General features: G+C 45.1%; 1 long non-coding RNA gene across 9 annotated transcripts in view; it reads left to right on the top strand.

The window, feature by feature from the left end:
* The first annotated feature begins 3,135 nt into the window (after window positions 1–3,135).
* LOC139278425 (uncharacterized) overlaps window positions 3,136–20,672 on the top strand; it is a 339,699-nt gene continuing 322,162 nt past the window's right edge. For 4 of the 9 annotated variants that reach the window (XR_011596263.1, XR_011596256.1, XR_011596255.1 and 1 more), the window contains exon 1: window positions 3,138–3,491. This is a non-coding gene — a long non-coding RNA (uncharacterized lncRNA). Of the gene's footprint in view, window positions 3,492–4,228; window positions 4,642–5,383; window positions 5,657–20,672 lie in introns of those variants that run through there. The other 5 variants (XR_011596261.1, XR_011596257.1, XR_011596258.1 and 2 more) reach the window with 3 other exon arrangements.

Here is a 20,672-nt window from a genome sequence, read left to right as displayed (position 1 = left end):
GGTAACCTGTTCAACCTTTGTTGCCTTCAGGTTAGATCCAAGACCGTCCCATCCTCTGTTGTCGAACTACAGTACGCGGACGACCCTTGCGTCTGTGCGTTCAGAGGCTGAACTCCAAGCCATCATCAATGTCTTCACCGAGGCATACGAAAGCATGGGCCTTGCACAACTAGCTTTATAGGAACATAAGAACAGTGGTAGACCATTCAGCCGATCAAGCCTGTCCCACCATTCCATTTGATCATGGCTGCTCTGTACCTGAACTCCATTTATCTGCCTTTGCTCCATATCCCTTGATACCTTTACCCAACTATAATATATTTTCTTCACTCAGGGAATTGTGAACCTGCGGAATTCTCTACCACAGAAAGTTGTTGAGGCCAGTTTGTTAAATATATTCAAAAGGGAGTTTGATGTGACTCTTATGGCTAAAGGGATCAAGGGGTATGGAGAGAAAGCAGGAATGGGGTACTGAAGTTGCATGATCAGCCATGATCATATTGAATGGTGGAGCAGGCTCGAAAGGTCGAATGGCCTACTCCTGCACCTACTTTCTATGTTTCTATGTTTCATGGGTTCTTTGCTTAAGAATTTATAGTAACACATTGCTATTAAGAACTAGTTGGCTTACTAGCAATGTTTAACAATCACACTACACATTACCAGTTCATCCACCAGGCTCACAACCACATGCCTCATCGTGGATTCCCCAAACCCAACTGGCTGGGGTTTTATTGAATCTTGTGACCGTCACGTGACTGGCTAAGCCACTCACAACTCAACAGCTCGACAAACATATGAACATTCTCATTGGTGCATACTGTACATCAACAAAAATCTATCCATCTCGATCTTGAAAATTTCAATTGTCGCAGCATTCACGGCCATTTGCGGGAAAGAGTTTTAGATTGCCACTACCCTTTGTGTGAGAAAATGCTTCCTAATTTCACTTCCGAATGGCCTCAGCTCCAATTTGAAGATTTAAATGCTTCATTCGCATTTTAAATGTTTAGTTTACAGCACTGGGTAAAATAGTCTTTCGGCATACTGCTGCTGCAACTTTATTTTTACTGTCCACAAGATAGACTCAGATGACAAAAGCCCAACTCAGATCATCTATCCAGAAATACTGCTTAGTTCTAGCATCACAGCATCAGTGTTTCTTAAATTTTTGCTTCCACTACCCTTTTCCAAAAGGCCATTGCATGTGTTGAGCATGCTTTGTGTGAAGAACTCTTTGCTATCAGTTCTATATTTGCCTTTACCAGTCTGACTCTGTGCCTTGGGTTGATTTGACGTAATGTTCTGGATTTACATTTGTCATACCATTAACTATCTTACTAGCAACTACCTTACTGTGTTGTTGCTCATGGTGAATCAAAAGACACAATGTTTTATAAAAGCAATGCTATCAAAGAGTGATGGGAAAAGTGTAATAGGAAAAGTGTTACAAGAAATAAGTGTGACACTTATAGAAAGTGTGTGCTATACAAAAGACTGTTAAAATCTGTAACATTTCAAAAATCTTACATCTGAACATATTTTCTGTCTTTAAAACCTTGCTTCCCATTGACATGTCTTTGTCATACTTTTGAGTCAACTTTCCCATTATTGGTTCCAATGTTCTCATTTATGATGGGAACTGCCTGTGTGACTTGTAATTGCACCCTCCTGCCAGTGGTGGCCCTGTAGTTTTACATCTCGCAGTTCCCCAGCCTGTACCCTGGCCAAGGTGGCCATCAACTGGTCCAGGCAGCGGGTGGCCGAGACTGCCTGCCTCTCTTCCGAGGCGATGTTCACGCCTGAGTGTCCTTGGAGATGGAGCACGCGGTGTCCGCCGGCATGCTCGAGGCCTTCCGCGACCGGTGGGCACCGGAGGGACAGGAGTGCATTTTCACCCCGGGAACAACATTTTAATTTGATTTATTAAGTTTAATTTACAATTCGTTAATTGAGGGATTTATTGGTCACGCCCCTTTAAAAAGAGTCCCCAGTCTGAACTGCAACTAATTCTACTTCTCTGCTTCCTAAATTGCTGTAACTTTTGCTATTTAAATATGCAGATAATATGAACTCAAAAGTATGATATAAAAATAAGCACAGCTCCAGTCCAATTATCCCTCACTCTTTACCCCCACTTCTCCCTGTGTGAAACCACATGGCAACTTAACCAGTAATATAGATAAATATAATCTGTAAAAGGGTCGCATGTCCATTGTCTCGCCATCTCCTATTTAAATGTATCTCCCTCTCCTGCACAATCTTTCCCGTTCACTTGAGGTGCTATATCACACGTATAAGAAATTACTAGAAGGTCCTGAATTGTTTTGGCGTTGTTCAGCTTCAGCACAACAGCCTTGAACTGAAAGGCACATTGAGTCCCATGTGACAGACTTCCCTGGACAGCAAGTCAGTTGACGCATTATTTTTCTTTTATGACTCACTGGTGTTTAATGCCTGTTGTTTATTATTGTTACATCTGAGACCACGTGGCATTTAAATAACATCCGGTCCTCTATTCTGTCTCTCTCTGGAGAAACTTTTAAAAACATTAAATTATTTTCAATTTATGTCTGACTGGCAGTGAACAAACCTGTTTGTTGATGCTGTTGCGATGGGATAATTGTTATTTGATTTTTTTTGGACGCTGTGTGAGGTCCGATTTAACTTTATTGGAAATAACTTGATACCAAGACTAAGTTGATAGAGCAATTGCAGTGCAATATCACAGCCGATAATCGCCAATTGCTGTAAATAACATTATACGTAGACATATTACAGTGCATGTCAGCCTCCCTTTAAGGGACTCGCTTTAAACAGCAACGCTTATGAAAGAATAGTGGGCACTTAAAAAATATATATAAACTTCCTCCTCGGTGAGATGCGCTGGGCTTGAAGTGCAAGTATAGTTGGGTCGGACGAGAACGGGGCTGTCAATTTCTGCGTTTCATTGCAACACACACACAACATTACAACGCGACCATGCAGCGAAGACACAATCTTGCATTTAAAGCCGGGCTCGAGTGTTTATGATGATAGGATTGCAAGCTCTATCACGTGGCTCCTTCCTCCCCCAAGTTTCCATCGCGGCCTCAGTATGTCACATGATGATGGACATGATATAATCGAGTTACGAAACAACACGAAAAACACACACCCACCCGTGGGGTCGAAACACGTTGAAGCGACGCAATCCACTGCAAACTGCCCGCACTAAGAGCTGGAAGTCTCAGCGAGTTTCACAGACTGTGCGAGCGTACAATCCGTTCTCCTCCTCCTCCTCCTCCTCTGCCGAATTACACCTCTCCAGCTTCTGTGTGGGATGGATGTTTCCCAAAGCACCTCCGCAGCAAGGCTTCACCTGATGTCAATCTTCATTTCCATTTTCTTTAAAAAAATCCGCACCAGAAAGATTTTGCTTGTCAAGAGATTTTTTTAAAAATCTGCATTTATTAAGAAGAAAAAGATCGCTGAAGTGGATAACTGGAAACGTAAGTGATTCTGTTTTATTGCAATGTAACAACCGGTTTAAATCCAGCCTTTTAAAACTAGCAGTGAAATGTATCTCTGTGGCTTCTGAGTCAAGGTAAGTGTTGCAGTTTTGTTTAAAACGCTAGGTCACCTCTTCTGATGTGGAGAGTGGCAAAAGTGATAATTCATGACAACTTTATTTTGCACCTCCCTTATAAGGGTCTTGGTCTTGTTTTTGTATTTCCTGGGTGGGGGGAGAAAGGTACATTTGAAATGTATATTGTGACATGTTTTTGTTCCTGACGCTGGTGGATTGCCACATGGCTGATGTAAAGAGAGTGTGTCTTTCACTTCATGTCCGCATTCCAGCTAATGTTGCGCAGATAAAATTCAGAGTTGAGGTAAACATGGGTGCTGACGCTGTGTTGACATGGTCCAGATTCAAAATACAAGCAGCAGCCCAGTCTCTCCCTCCCCTTTCCAATTGTTTGTTAAATCCTGCTGCTGTTCACCAAACTTAGCAACTTCTTTCAGTGCAAGTTAGTTAATGCAAAAACAGAATGTATATTCTCCTCCCTCCTTTGACATCTCTAAAACAGGATGTAAACAGCAATAAGAAAGACGTCACGATGGTCAGATAAGGTACATTGAGCAGCACCTGACGCGCGTTGTGGAGGGCAGCGGGAGCGCGCCTGGCCCCGGGGGGCGCGGGGACGCGCCTATGACGATGTTGAGCAATTATTTTGGATCTTTTGCAAATTCAATCCCATTGCAAAACTTCCCTTTTTTTGCATTTTGTTTTTTTTTAAAAGCAGACGGATTTCGATATGTGTCTGTTTGCATACGCGACACCTCGGAGGTGGAGGAGGGAGATAAACAGTGGCGGGGGCGCGCTTGCGAATGATGCGCAACTGCAGCGGCGCGCCACCCCATTTCCTCGTGCACGCGCAGGGACAGAAGGAGGATGCGAGAGATTTAAAGAGGATTTCTTCCTGCCCTGAAGGAGGGGGAAAAAAAGGGGGCTTTTTTCTCAAGTAATTTGTGTGTCACCTTCTTCAACACATTGCATTAATGTGTCTGCAAAGTAACCAACTACTTGAAGGGCAGTTCCAACCCTCCCGGCTCCTGACGGATGTGACTAGTGTTTCCAGCTCCCTGTGACGCAGTAAGGTATAAGTTATTTTCTTTCGAACATCTTATGGCGTATTTCTTTTCTTGGAAGTGCATGACAATGAAAAAACAACCCCGAGGGACTACAGGTGGGAAAAACCCAGGTTAGAGCAACAACAGGCTAGCAAGTTGCTGAACCCTTTAAAAACTATTTATAGAGTAGCACTGAAGTACGTACAATGTTGCCTTACAACTGTTTTTTGTGTGTAGCATTGTTACTAAAATGTAGCAGCTGTTCACTCCTTCAGATTTGGCTTTTTTATAGAGGAGGTATTTTATTTCGTATACTTTATTTAAAGCAGTTGACTTGGACAAATGCAAGTTTCTGTGTAAAATGTTATCCTCGATTTAGTTTCTGTGATCGTTACAAAAATAATTCCTCTTGTTCAAAACATAATTTGAGAATGGGATGTGTTTATAAACAGACCCGTTCCCGCAGGGCAAGCGACTTCTGTTAATGAGATGAAGATAAAAGCACTCCTTTTAGGACAAGTGTGGTGGTGGGAGGTTCAGTATCTATGTTGCAATAAGTTGCTCTAGGCAGTGCATTTAGCAATGATAAGACGGTGCAACATAGTGTCTGCTGTTTAGAAGTTCCCTGGGGAAGCTCCTTCCAGTTAGTTGCCCCTTCTGGGAATTGGGGCGATGGTGGGGGGTGGATTTGATGATTTTTTTTGACTCGCCCTCAGTGTTTCCAGTAATAATCCTGATGTATGCTGGTCACTTTCTGACTGCATCAGAGGCAGTGACACCAGTGGCTGGGCGGCTCCTGGGAATTTCCAGTGAAGTTACCCAACTTTCCCGGTTTACCAACAAGAACATATTGCTTTAGTCCAGCCGAGAGCCCGGGGGTGGCGGAGAGTTCGTTCCTCACCCCCCTCGACTGCCCAGGATTCGACTGGCCCGAGTAGCACCTACACCGTTATATTGGGTGACAGCAACGGCAGGATAGTTGGTGGCGGTGGGGGAGAGCGAAGCTACATTCCGGGCACAAAGCGAGGAGTTCTTCAGCGAGGTTGGGTGTGATTTTTGACTCGGTGGCAGTGTGTGCTTTTATTTCTGACTCATTCTGCCATAACGCGTCAATTGCTGCGTTTGTTTACATCGGCGTCCGGGTCTGCTGGCCCTTCACAGCCCGCTCAGAGGAGGCACTGACATTGAAGCGGCTTTTGGGTTTACCCAACAATTGATAAAACAATTAAAAATATATATTTAAATTTTTAAAAAACTGCCTTTTAATGTGCATGTGTGTGTGTATGTGTTTTTATATATATATATATATATATATAGACATGGGTGTGCGTGTATGTATGTATATATACACGTGTATATATCTCCATGTGTACATGTTTATATACACGTGCGTGTATAGATTATGTATATGCGTGTATATATTCTAAACATCCATCTGTTTATCATATATAACACACACATGCGTGTGCATATTCCAAGTAGCTCCAGCGATCTTAATTTATGCCATCGCAACAATTTCGAGCCGAGTGCACAGCAGACGAGACTGCCCGGGTTTTGAGCTGCGCTACACGGGCTCTGCCTGTTCCGCAGAAAACATCCAAATTCTCAACTGCGTAGCTGGGTGCCGGGAGGGGAGGGGAGGGAGGCCGAGAGACCGAGGCGAGTGCTGGCCCGGTTTTGATGTACGTGCGTGTGTATGTTTTTTTTTTAAAAAGACAACACATTCGACTCGTGCAGTGTTTTAAATGTTTTAATGGTTCATTAACTAGTTGAGTCTCTCTGAATACCTTTATTACCCTGCCAGCAGTTTGAATTCCAGTACTGTCGGGCTGCCTGTACAGACAGTTCCAACAGCAGCAGCAGACACTGATGTAAGTTTGTTTTATATTTTTAGGAAAAAAATTGGAGATTATTTTATTGAGGATATAATTTCTCCATATGCGATCTTTTGGGCCAGAAGCAATGACTGGACATATGTTATAATGTACAGTAAAGGGCAACTGTCCATATTTGGATCATTTCCTTATCTTGTTGATCGGCTGGTTTCTGTCCCATCTGACTTGGTGCTGTTTTGTGCTGCGTCACATCATTGACCAACATTTTTTGTTGCATGTAGAAATAGGGTGGGGGGGGGGGAATACTGCAGATCTGGAAATCTGAATTGAATAGGAAATAGTGAACGATCGGATCTGTCAGCATCTGAAAGAGGATAACCTTCCTGTTGGCATCCTGCGTCACAACTTGATTCTAATGAAAAGTCGCACCCAAATTGCTAATCCGTCCGTTTCCTTTCTTTCAGATGTTGATTGAGCTGCTAACCCTCTCTTGATTTTTGCTGTACGTGATTGCAACATGAAAAATTCTGGGTATCGTTAAGGCGTCTCTCGTGCTTTGAATGCAATGCAAGGTCCGAAAACCAAAGTAGAGGTGGGGAGAGCAGTTGAGGCTTGAGATGAAACCGAGCTTTTTGAAGAAGGGGGAGAGAAGTGGGAAGGTTTGGAGGGCTTTCGAGAAAGTGTTTGCGTTTCTGGAGGTGGGGCAAGGGGGCGGAGATCAGTCACAGGAGTGGGGCATGAGTGCTGAAGATGTTTGCAGAGACAGGGAGGGGTGAGTCTATGGATAGACTTCTAGATGATAAATGATAGAAATTGTTAGATAGAGAAGCAAGGAAGGTGAGGATAGAGGAGTGGGACTTGGTCAGGGTGAGTGCAATTTGTGAGGGTAAACCTTGGGAGGCCAGTAGGTAAAATGTTGGAACAATCGAGTTTGGACCAATAAAAATAGGGCTTTGTGTTTTGGCAGTACTGTGATTAAGGGAGGGATGGAGGTGAGTCGTCCTGCAGAATTGGAAATCGGCAGTGGCTAGGATGGGGGGTGGGAACCTCTGCCCAAAGTTGCACATTGTCTGATTCATCCCCAAGGAGCTGTAATCTGGGGCTATGGGGCAGTGGCTTTGGTGGGAGCTGAACAGGAGGGGTTTGATCTTGCCAGGACTTGTATATTGGATTTAGCAATCAAAGAGCACATTGGTGATCATGGACTCTAGGGTGGTGAAAGCAAGCTGCAAGGGAGTGTCGTCAGTGCACATGTGAAAGCTGCCCCCTTCCCCCCCCTGGCATGATACTTGATTTCACTGAAGGGCACTATGTAGAGGAGGACCAGGAGGAGGTGAAGGATGGAGCCTTGAGTCACACTTGAGATGGCTTTATGGGGTAGGAGACAGAATCGTAAAAGGAGATGTGCTGGATTTGTTGGCAAATTTTGAATGGAACCAAGATGCAGTATGGCCCAACAACAAATTGCATTTATATAGCGCCTTTAATGCAGTAAGATGTACCAAGGTGCTTCACAGGAGCCTAATCAGACACAGTTTGTGAGAAGAGACAATGGGGGGGTGGGGCGGGGGGCAGGGGTAGGTCAAGGAGGATGAGGAAGGATAATGTAGTCCTAGTCAATAAGGGTTTTGGTGACTTTGACCAGGGTAGTCTTGATGTGGTGGGAGCAAAATCCAAATTGGAGGCAACCCTGAGGTAGGAATGGAGCTGAGTGGTGAGGACATGTTGGAGGACTTGAAGAAAGTGACTTGACATCGTGTGGTAGTTGGTGAGAAGACAACTTTGAAGTTTTGTTTTCAAGGAGAGGTGCTACCAGTGCCATGTGCTAGTCAGATTAGGAATCGCAGGATAGCTCAGATGAATACGTGGCTTGAGGAGTGGTGCAGAAGGGAGGGATTCAAATTCCTGGGACATTGGAACCGGTTCTGGGGGAGGTGGGACCAGTACAAACTGGATGGTCTGCACCTGGTCAGGACCGGAACCAATATCCTAGGGGGAGTGTTTGCAAGTGCTGTTGGGGAGGAGTTAAACTAATATGGCAGGGGGATGGGAACCTATGCAGGGAGACAGAGGGAAATAAAAAGGATGCAGAAGCAAAAGATAGAAAGGAGAAGAGTAAAAGTGGAGGGCAGAGAAACCCAAGACAAAAAAAAAGGGCCACATTACAGCAAAATTCTAAAGGGGCAAAGTGTCTTTAAAAAAAAACAAGCCTGAAGGCTCTGCCTCAATGCGAGGAGTATTTGGAATAAGGTGGATGAATTAACTGCGCAGATAGCAGTTAACCAATATGATGTGATTGGCATCACGGAGACATGACTCCAGGGTGACCAAGGCTGGGAACTCAACATCCAAGGGTATTCAGCATTTAGGAAGGATAGACAGAAAGGAAAAGGAGGCGGGTGGAGTTGCTGGTTAAAGATGAAATCAATGCAGTTGTAAGGAAGGACGTTACCCTGGATGATGCGGAGCTGCAGAATACCAAAGGGCTGAAAACACGAGTGGGAGTTGTGTATCGACCACCAAATAGTAGTAGTGAGATTGGGGACAGCATCAAGCAAGGAATAAGGGATGTGTGCAATAAAGGTACAGCAGTAATCATGGGCGACTTTAATCTACACATTGATTGGGCTAACTTAACTGGTAGCAATGCAGTGGAGGAAGATTTCCTGGAGTGTATTAGGGATGGTTTTCTAGACCAATATGTTGAGGAACCAACCAGGGAGCCGGCCATCCTAGACTGGGTATTGTGTAATGAGAAGGGACTAATTAGCAATCTTGTTGTGCGAGGCCCCTTGGGGAAAAGTGACCATAATATGGTAGAATTCCTTTTTATTAAGATGGAGAGTAACAAAGTTAATTCGGGAACTAGGGTCCTGAACTTAAGGAAAGGTAACTTCGACGGAATGAGATGTGAATTGGCTAGAATAGACTGGCAAACTATGCTAAAAGGGTTGAAGGTGGATAAGCAATGGCAAACATTTAAAGATCACATGGATGCACTTCAGCAAATGTACATCCCTGTCTGGAGTAAAAATAAAACTGGAAAGGTGGCTCAACCATGGCTAACAAAGGAAATTAAGGATAGTCATAAGAACATAAGAATTACGAACAGCAGTAGGCCATCTAGCCTCTCCAGCCTGCTCTGCCATTCAACAAGATCATGGCTGATCTGGCCGTGGACTCAGCTCCACTTACCCGCCTGCTCCCCGCAACCCTGAATTCCCTTATTGGTTAAAAATCTATCTATCTATCTGTGATTTGAATACATTCAATGAGCTAGCCTCAACTGCTTCCTTGGGCAGAGAATGCCACAGATTCACAACCCTCTGGGAGAAGAAATTCCTTCTCAACTTGGTTTTAAATTGGCTCCCCTGTATTTTGAGGCTGTGCCCCCTAGTTCTAGTCTCCCCGACCAGTGGAAACAACCTCTCTGCCTCTATCTTGTCTATCCTGTATATCCCTTTCATTATTTTAAATGTTTCCATAAGATCACCCCTCATCCTTCTGAACTCCAACGATTAAAGACCCAGTCTACTCAATCTATCATCATAAGGTAACCCCCTCATCTCTGGAATCAGCCGAGTGAATCGTCTCGGTACCCCCTCCAAATCAAGTATATCCTTAAGTAAGGTGACCAAAACTGCACACAGTACTCCAGGTGCGACCTCACCAATACCCTGTACAGTTGCAGCAGGACCTCCCTGCTTTTGTACTCCATCCCTCTCGCAATGAAGCCCAACATTCCATTCACCTTCCTGATTATCTGCTGTACCTGCAAACTAACATTTTGGGATTCATGCACAAGGATCCCCAGGTCCCTGTGCACCACAGCATGTTGTAATTTCTCCCCATTCAAATAATATTCCCTTTTACTGTTTTTTTTCAAGGTGGATGACCTCACATTTTCCGACATTGCATTCCATCTGCCAAACCGTAGCCCATTCGCTTAACCTATCTAAATCTCTTTGCAGCCTCTCTGTGTCGTTTGCACAACCTGCTAAAGCCAAGGAAGAGGCATATAAATTTGCTAGAAAAAGCAACAAACCTGAGGACTGGGAGAAATTTAGAATTCAACAGAGGAGGACTAAGGGTTTAATTAAGAGGGGGGAAATGGAGTATGAGAGGAAGCTTGCAGGGAATATAAAAACTGACTGCAAAAGCTTCTATAAATATGTGGAGAGAAAAAGATTAGTGAAGACAAACATGGGTCCCTTGCCGTTGGATTCAGGTGTAATTATAATGGGGAACTAAGAAATGGCAGACCAATTGAACCAATACTTCGGTTCTGTCTTCACGAAGGAAGATACAAATAACCTGAAGGTACTCGGGGACAGTGGGTCTAGTGAGAAGGAGGAACTGAAGGATATCCTTATTAGGCGGGAAATTGTATTGGGGAAATTGATGGGATTGAAGGCTGATAAATCCCTGGGGCCTGATAGTCTTAATCCCAGAGTACTTAAGGAAGTGGTCCTAGAAATAGTGGTGATCATTGGTGATTATTTTCCAACAGTCTATCGACTCTGGATCAGTTCCCATGGACTGGAGGGTAGCTAATGTAACACCACTTTTTAAAAAAAGGAGGGAGAGAGAAAACGGGTAATTATAGCTTGACATCAGTAGTGGGGAAAATATTGGAATCGATCGTGAAGGATGAAATAGCAGCGCATTTGGAAAGCGGTGACAGGAGCGGATCAAGTCAGCATGGATTTATGAAGGGGAAATCATGCTTGATGAATCTTCTGGAATTTTTTGAGGATGTAACTAGTAGAGTGGACAAGGGAGAACCAGTGGATGTGGTGTATTTGGACTTTCAAAAGGCTTTTGACAAGGTCCCACACAAGAGATTGTTGTGCAAAGTCAAAGCACATGGTATTGGGGGTAATATACTGACACGGATAGGGAACTGGTTGGCAGACAGGAAGCAGAGAGTTGGGATAAATGGGTCCTTTTCAGAATGGAAGGCAGTGACTCGTGGAGTGCAGCAGGGCTCAGTGCTGGGACCCCAGCTCTTTACAATATACATTAATAATTTGGATGAAGGACTTGAGTGTAATATCTCCAAGTTTGCAGATGACACTAAACTAGGTGGTGGTGTGAGCTGTGAGGAGGATGCCAAGAGGCTGCAGGGTGATTTGGACAGGTTAGGTGAGTGGGCACATGCATGGCAGATGCAGTATAATGTGGATAAATGTGAGGTTATCCATTTTTGGGGGCAAAAACACGAAGGCAGAATATTATCTGAATGGCGGCAGACTTGGAAAAGGGGAGGTGCAATGAGACCTGGGTATCATGGTTCATCAGTCATTGAAAGTGGGCACGCAGGTACAGCAGGTGGTGAAGAAGGCAAATGGTATGTTGGCCTTCATAGCTAGGGGATTTGAATAAAGAAGCAGGGAGGTCTTAATGCAGTTGTACAGGGCCTTAGTGAGACCTCACCTGGAATATTGTGTTCAGTTTTGGACTCCTAGTTTGAGGAAGGACGTTCTTGCTATTGAGGGAGTGCAGCAAAGGTTCACCAGACTGATTCCAGGGATGGCTGGGCTGTCATATGAGGAGAGACTGGATCAACTGAGCCTTTATTCACTGGAGTTTAGAAGGATGAGAGGGGATCCAATAGAAACATGTAAGATTCTGACGGGAATGGACAGGTGAGATGCGGGAAGAATGTTCCCGCTGTTGGGGAGGTCCAGAACCAGGGGACATAGTCTTAGGATAAGGGGTAGGCCATTTAGGACTGAGATGAGGATAAACTTCTTCACTCAGAAAGTTGTTAACCTGTGGAATTCCCTGCCGCAGAGACTTGTTGATGCCAGTTCACTGAATATATTCAAGAGGGAGTTAGATATGGCTCTTAGGGTTAAGGGGATCAAGGGGTATGGAGAGAAAGCAGGAATCGGGTACTGAAGGAATGATCAGCCATGATCTTATTGAATGGCGGTGCAGGCTTGACGGGCCGAATGGCCTACTCTTGCACCTATTTTTCTATGATGACGTTGGTTTTCATGGGGAGGGAAAAGAGCCTTAGGAGAGGGAACCATTAATTATATCTGGTAGCATAAAAGAATGCAGTTAAATACTTTGTAAGATTCATGTCTTTTTGATCCTGGTGGTTGCTGGGAGGACAGAGTAACCGTGGGCTACCTGGTAAGGAAGTCCAGTTTTTCCATAGCTTAATGCATGCTCCAACAGCTCCAGGTTTGCCTGAAAATTTCAGTTTTGGGTTGTCCATTTTAAAGCAGTGGTTTGATCTATCCTTACTTTCCATGGTTAATGCTTGGGACGATGACCAATAATACTGTGTCCCTTCATTAAAATCCGGGTAATTCCTAGTAAACGAGAAGGTGCATTGGGTTATCATACTGTCTGTTCACATCTGACCCCTGAGTTTGAATGCAGTTCAGATTGATGGGGTGAAAGTATTAACTGTGTGTTATTAAGTGCCTAGATGTGAATGACTGATGGAAGGCTCATCCCAGTTTCTCGTGGGCCCATCCCACCCCCCTTTTTATTTTGCAGGACCACATGGAGCAATGTCCATAGTTTGTAGAGTTTGGCAGTTTTATTCGGAGGCCAAAAAAATGATGGGTTTGGGAAATGCAATCGGACTGCTCTTTGACTGGGTTGAGGTACATTGCTGGTCAGAATTGGGGAGCCTTATACTGCATCAGCTTTAGCTGTACTTCATCAGAGGTTTCTCGGTGTTGGTAGGTACCAAAAGTGAATCATTCTATTCTCCAACCTTGGCATTTCTTGTCTCCATTTTGAGCTTAATTGACACAGCTCTTGCCCTATGCTCTCTGATGCTTCCATCAAGGCAGCATCAGAGAGCAGGAGTTACCATCGGTCCTGCTCTTCCCAAACTGCATTATCTACGCTGACCTCTAGTTCTGGCTGGGTCGAATTTGGAGCTTGCTTGGTCTGGAGGAGGAAGCGAATGAGACGATGTTTGGGAAGCCTTTTACTGTAGTGTCGGATAATTAGTTTATGAGCAGCAGTGAGTAATGACTGCTCTTTAGCGTTGTGCTTGAAATTAGTATGTATCATCAGTTGGTGGCTCAAAGTGACCTTGGTGATGGATTTACAATACCGTGTGGCATTGTGTCTGGGTGGGGGCGAAGCAATAGGCCATCCCATCTGCCTATCCTTTCACCCTGGGCTGTTTCCTTTACATTCAGTTTGTGCATCCAAGTTTTGTAAATTTTAGTTGTGCAATGCTCTTTACATTGTACATGTCCCTTCCCTGCATCTTATCTGATCTTAATCTGTGATCCACTTTCTTGTGCTTGGCTTTCTTGTACACTTTAGGTGGGTAATTCCTAGGAAACTGAAATATGCATTGGGTTATCATACTGCCTGTAGATCTTTATTTTTACACAGCTGAGTTCAAGAGCATTTCGGGTCGGATCCCTGGTCTGTGCTAAACTAGCCACGTGCTATGATTGAACCTACAGAGTGTTAAAATATCAGCGGCAGTTCTTGCTCCAGTTCACCACTCAGTGACTCCTATTGGAAAGTTTGTGCGTGTTGATTTTGAATCCAAACAAGACTCGGCTTGTCTATTTTCTTTTGTCCTTTTCCCATGGGTGAATCGTCTGTCCTTCAGTTTGGCTTATTGAGGTATGTGGGACGTATCTCGCACTTGACTCCTGCTGGGCCACAGATCCACAACACCTATTGAGTGTTGCTGGGGCGGATGGTATAAGAGAAATTCAGAACCATTGTATGGGTGGACATTCGAGTGTTGAAGGGCATGGGTTAGAATGGTTTTGGCATGAATGGTGGCTGAGAGAACCTTGGCCAACAATGCTGCACCAATTAACTTGTTTTCTGCTTCGTCATAAATACTGTTCATACCAAAATGCAAAAAACAAATCTATGACAGCTGGTGTTTTTATTTTGATATGCATGTGGTTGGTGAACCTCTGGCATTTTGTGCATGTAAATTGGCCATTTTGTGCTGAATGTTTTCTCTAGCCTTGATTGAACTAAGAATGTGCATCAGTGTTGGAGTCCAATAAGGAGACATGCCGACAAACGCTTGGGTCAGAGTAAGGGTGTGTTTGATCCATGTTACGGTAAATCATAAGTAACCTATAGGATATGGGGATCGTGCAGGAAAGTGGAGTTGAGGTCTAAGATCAGCCATGATCTTCTTGAATGGCGAAGCATGCTCGAGGGGCCGAATTGTTTGTCATATGTTGGTTCTTTCTTTTGAGTACTGGAAAAAATACTTACTGGGCTCCAACCTCCATTTTAGTGACTTGCCCCCCCCCCCCCCCCCCCCCCGGCCCCCTGATGAACCGTGTGCCTGATTAATCTTGTGCCTGTTGAAGTGAGGGGCGTTATGTCCTGAGGCACAGAACTAAGTCATTTTAAGGTGCCCAGTTTCTGTATAAACAATGAGGTTAGTTACAGCATGGGTTAGCCACAAAATGGAGCTCCTACCAATCCCAGAAGAGCTTGCGTTACTGCACCAATACCCACATCCACCGGGAGCTCAATACAGGCTACTGCAAGCTCACTTCCATTTCTGATCCTCGCAGCCAGCAGTTGAGCTTTTATCTTATTAGCCTGTGTGGAGTTGGACCAATGTGGAAGCTCCGCCTGCAGTACCCACTGCTCCCATACCTCATTGCTGTTGTCCAGCCTGCAAGAGTTAATTTTCTTTGCGTGAGTGTGGATGTGAATTGAAGTTGAGTTTTGAAATCTTGGTTTGCTTCAACATCCTCATCCTTGAGATCGAGGGGGTGCGGGGGAGGTGGGAAGAGGAAGAAAAGAGGCCGATGGAGTTAATTATTTTCACATCATGAACTTTGCTTCTGTTTGCTGTATTGTGAATATTCTTAGAAACAGGTCTGCTATCGCTAAATCACTCTATCTACTTCCTCCTTATGAGCTTGTATCGTGTGGAGCATGTGGTGATTGCTCTATTTACATTCCTATGTGCAAAGTGAAAGGGTTTCCTTTTTTTGTGATGTATTTTACAATTACAGTTTAGCAATTGACCTTCAGTTACGGAAGAAGTCTTGTCAAATCTGTAATCTGATGTGTCCTGCTCGGAATAGCTTTTTAACCCTTTCCTGAGCAAAGCAGATGGTGGGACAGAGAGGAGAGTTGAATTCCCATTGAAATTATGTCGCTGCATGTTCTAGGTCAACCCGTTGTGTGCGCAGTACAGCACGTTGCATCACCGAGCCATCATATGGAGGGTTAGGGACACTGGTTTCATCTCCCAATCCTCCAGATGCTGAGTTCTTGTTCTCTCTCTCGTTAAGTTCTGCTGTCACGTCTTAAGATGTCGACTCCTTCTCTGGGATATAGTTCCCCTTTGGTATCTTGTGCAAGTACTATTGGTCACTTGGTGTTGATCACAGGGCAAGTCATTTGATTATGGGATGGTGCAATGGAGCCACAGCACAGCCAAGCGTAATCCTGTCCTCAGCCAAGGTCTGCATGTGCTCACTTCCATCAGCAATGGGGATGGCTCCTTGGCTGATTTCCCCTCTTCGTAATCCACGGCTGCTGAAGCCAGATATTATTACCCTGCTGAAATTGGCTTCCTGGGCTCTTGTGCGATTGAAAGAAAAGAAAGACTTGCATTTATATCGCGCCTTTCACGACCACCGGATGTCTCAAAAGCGCATTACAGCCAATGAAGTACTTTTTGAAGTGTAGTCACTGTTGTAATGTGGGAAACGCGGCAGCCAATTTGCGCACAAGCCAGCTCCCACAAACAGCAATGTGATAATGACCAGATAATCTGATTTGAGGGATAAATATTGCCAGGTCACTGGGGCTAACTCCCCTACATTGAAATGCTGCCATGGGATCTTTTTCGTCCACCTGAGAGAGCAGACGGGGCCTTGGTTTAACGTCTCCTCTGAAAGACGGCACCTCCGACAGTGCTGCATTCCCTCAGTACTGCACTGGGGTGTCAGCCTGGATTATTTTTTTGTGTGCTCTCAAGTCCCTGGAGTGGGACTTGAGCACACAGCTTTCTGACTCTGAGACGAGAGTGCTACCCACTGAGCCACAGCTGGCACCATTGGGTGAGAAGGTGAGGGGCGGGGGTGGAGGTGGAATGAGGAGACACACCAGATTCTTGACCTCTGCTGCTGTTCAGTGCTCCTTCACGGCAGGGGGGAGGAATCATACGTAGGGAGGGGTTGCATTCAGAATCCGTTTGAATTACAGTAGCAGAGACCCACTGGTTGCCTGCTGCCTTGGAGGGGTTGCGTGGACAACAGCCGACAAGGGAGTTGGAATCCAGTACATCCGATCGTACAAGTCCCTGTCTGTCTGTCTTTCTGTCACTTCATTTTTATTGTGTGGGATTGTTGAGCCCTGCAAGTTGGAAGAGTATTTGGTTTTGATTGTACTTTTGCCTGGAAGGGATTTGTGCCTGGAGCTCTGGAGGGGTGGGGGGGGGGGGTGGAAGGATCAGGAAAGGTGGATGCCATTGAAGTAAGTTGACAGATTATTGTCGCATGGTGCGGCTGAACTCAAATTTGCAATGCGCAGCTCCTTTTGCAAAGGTGCTGGTGCTCGTCAACCCTTGGTGCATTATGCTGCGTTTTTTCAGTGTTTCTGACCTGTGTTTTTTTGCAATGTACTGAAATAAAACCACGTCATACGAGAAGGAGCTAATGATGCAGGGCGCGACGTTTCACAGAAACCCGAGAGCAAGCTTCTCTAAGGTTCGGAAGCAGTAACTCCTGTAGACTTTTTTTAGTTGGAGGTGCTAAATTTAGCTCCTGCTGAGAAGGCCTCAAACAGTGTAATCAGTATCGACTGCCAGAAACCATTTCTAGATCTGCCAGGTTTTGCTATTGGTTGTTGAGCCTCGAAAGCCTGGACTCCCAAGGTAGGCTTTAAAAAGAAAAGGAAAACTTGTATGCTTGGAGAGCAGATTGAATGATACTGAAATGCTAGAATATCTGATAATCTAACTGCTAATGTCCTAGCATAAAAATAGTTTATTTTTGGGGTACTGGCTAGTCAATAGCTACAGATATTGGGAACATTCTTCATGTGACTGACTTGTTTTACTGTTTCCAATGCTCAGATTTATTGTGAGGTGGTCTTTTCTCCCTCTCCCCCTCTCCTCCCACTTTACTCTCCCCTGTCCTGAAGCGACTGATGTGTCGCTTTGCTCCCCAAGCACCAGCTGCCCTCTTACTGTTGACCTGTTAGTGGTCTGTAGCATCACAGCCACGCCTGACTGACCGCACCATCGTATCAAAGCACAGCTAGACTTTCCCGAGGAGTTGGCTGGCCTGGTAGCTGGACCGGTAGCAGGGGCCGAGAGCTGCTTTACATTTTTGTCATGTATTTGCTTCATGGGTTCTTTGCTTAAGAATTCCCAGCAACACATTGCTCATAAACCAACTCGTTCTTAATAGCAAAGGTTTAACAATCACATGACACATTACCAGTTCATTCACCAGGCTCACAACCACCTGCCCCATCGTGGATCCCCCGAGCCCAACTGGCCAGGGTTTTATTGAGTCTTGTGAACATCACGCGACCGACTAAGCCACACAACACACTCTCGGGTGCATACATTACACCTTTCTTCTTTCACCAGACAGGGCCTAATCCACTGCTTTAAGTTGTTTTCTTTTATCTGCTTAATGCTAGAAGCTCTTTAAAGGTTGGTGGTGTAATTTTGTGCTGCTTTAAGGCGGTAACGGGTAATTAAATGGTTGCCAGAGAGGTGTGCCCAAATGTCCTGTAGTTTCTTCCTGTGCCAGTTGGGCTATTGTGCAAGATAAAATGGTATACATTTAAGCTAAGTGGCGAGACATCAATTTTGAGCTGAGAAATGGGGTGAGTGAAAGGTTAGGAGAGTGTAGGGTTCAGCCTCCGAGGGGTGTTCAATCTTGAGGTGCAGTTGGACAGGAGCTTTTTTTCTCTCTGCTTAAAATTGATACTGATGTGACGTGAATAAGGAGTTTGATTATTGCAAGAGTTTGGTGCTTGTGGGAGTTCGGGCTAACATTGTCTACACTTTCTAAGTTGGATTCAAAGGTGCGAGAGTGCTGGGAACCCTTGTGATGTATGTAGAACGCAGTGTGTAGGCCATTGTCGATCCCCCAGTGTATCCAGGAGCATTGTCAGAAAACTGATTGCTCAGGGACAGAGGATCTCTGCGCTCGAGCAGCAATTGGTCACGTCCTGCAGTATCAGAATCGTGCACTCCAGCACGCAAGTCAGCTGAGTCCAGGACACGGCGATCGTGTCAAGAGAGCAATGGGTCACCCGGTCGTCGGCACGGACAGTATTCACAGGTGGAGGAAGCTGGGTTGCTGGCACTGTCCAAGACATGCATGGTGCTCAGCAAGTATAAGGTGCAGGGGTGGGCAGTAACTGCCTCAAACATGGTCTGGAGCAAGGGGACTGCCCAAGGGGGTGAGGGGCAGATGGACTATTAAGAGGAGAATTGTTGTAATGGGAGATTAAATCAACAGGGGTTGGGTTGCCTTCTTTGTATTTGTGACCAGGAGCCCTGAGTGTGTGTGTGTGTCTCGCGCTCTCTCTCTCATGCTAGACCGAACTGCGTTGTGGAAAAACTTCAGGAAAAGGAGGGAAAGCAGCCAGACATTGTGGTTCACGTTGGAACCATTGAACTCGATACAAGTACATTTGAGCAGGAGTTGGGCACCAGATGGGAAAACCAGTGCAGCAGTTAGTGAAGTGTTACTTGTACCCTGTTGGACAGATTAAGAAGAGGACAATCCGGAGGGTCACTGTGTGAATGCAGGGCAGGTACAGGAGGGAAGGGTTAACCTTCTGGGGCATTGGAGCGATTTCCTGCAACAAGGGATGGCTTTACCCAAAGGATGACTTCCACCTGAAGGGAAAGGGCACCAGCTTCTGTTGAGGATAAATGGTGCAGTGAGGGTGGACTTGAGCTAATCTGGGGATGGTGCAGGGTGGGGCCAAGTCTATGTTTGAGTTAGAATAATTCTAGCAGAATAAAAACATGAAGTCTTAGCTGAAATAACTGAGAAAATACTATCGGGAGAAATGGGTTGGGAGAGATTTAAAAACACTGAAGTGTCAAGGGATATAAAAATTAAATGAGAAAACCAGCAAACTGACAAAAGTTGGTCAGTTTTGAGTGTTGTGTATGTGAATGTTCAAAACAAAATTGGAGCTTTCGAATTATTAGAAACGATGGAGGGATAACGTACAGTAGTTATAACCGTGATTTGATTTGAGCTTGGACAGGATCCGAAGCTTAATATTCTTGGTTAAGACATTTTCAGGATAGATGGGGGTAGAGGAAGCGGGGTTCGGTGGCAGTGTGCCTGAAGGATTGTCTCAGCGGTAGAACGTAAGTGTTATGTAGGTAAACATGTGAATACCATGTCTAACCACCAGAGGGTTTATCCCCTGGTGGAGTCCCAAGGGATCCCACAATCCCTTGGGCGAACCTGTATATAAGGAGGCCTCACAGGTTGGAGAGGCACTCTGAGATCTGTCATAAAGGACTGCGGTCACACCTTTGAGCTTGCAGCATCTAGTCTGACTCTTTTTATTAAAGACTTAACAGTAAGGATGTCCAAGCGGGTTGGGTTATGATAATTATAGATCGAGTTAAGGAAGGGAAATGGGACAACGCTCACGACGCATTGCAGGCCACCAAATATGGAGATGTCCCCAGAGGTGGGCATCTCGATAGAAGTGTTTGCGTGGAGGATACACAGCAAATGGACTTGTGTGGGTCAAGTGGCCTATTTCTGTATTGTGCAAATGTGTAGATAGTTGAAGAGGAGCTACAAGAATAAGAAGGATCATAGATTTAAAGTAATTGGGGGGGGGAGGTTCAGAGGGGAAATTTCTTTACCACCCTGGTGGGGGGGGGGGGGGTCTGGAACTCGTTGCCTGAAAGATTAGTAGAGGCAGAAGCCCTCGCCACATTTTAAAAAGTACTTGGATGTGCACTTGAAGTGCCGTAATGTACAGGGCTCCGGAGCAAGAGCTGGAAGGTGGGATTCGGCTGGATAGCTTTTTGTCGGCTGGTGCGGACATGATGGGCCAAATAGCCTCCTTCCTTAAATTTCTAGGATTCTATGAAGAACAATAATATTGGGTGATTTTTAATTATCCCAAGATTGAACACCAGTTTGTTTATTCCAGTCTTAAGTGAAGAATCTTTTTTTAAGAAAGCATTCAGGACTGCTTCCTAGCTCAGCACATTTCCAGTCCAACAAGGAA

The sequence above is a fragment of the Pristiophorus japonicus genome, chromosome 13 (genome assembly GCF_044704955.1).
Source record: "Pristiophorus japonicus isolate sPriJap1 chromosome 13, sPriJap1.hap1, whole genome shotgun sequence".
Taxonomy (NCBI): Eukaryota; Metazoa; Chordata; class Chondrichthyes; family Pristiophoridae; genus Pristiophorus; species Pristiophorus japonicus.
Note: the sequence above shows the minus strand (reverse complement) of the source record. Positions and strands in the feature narration are given on the sequence as shown.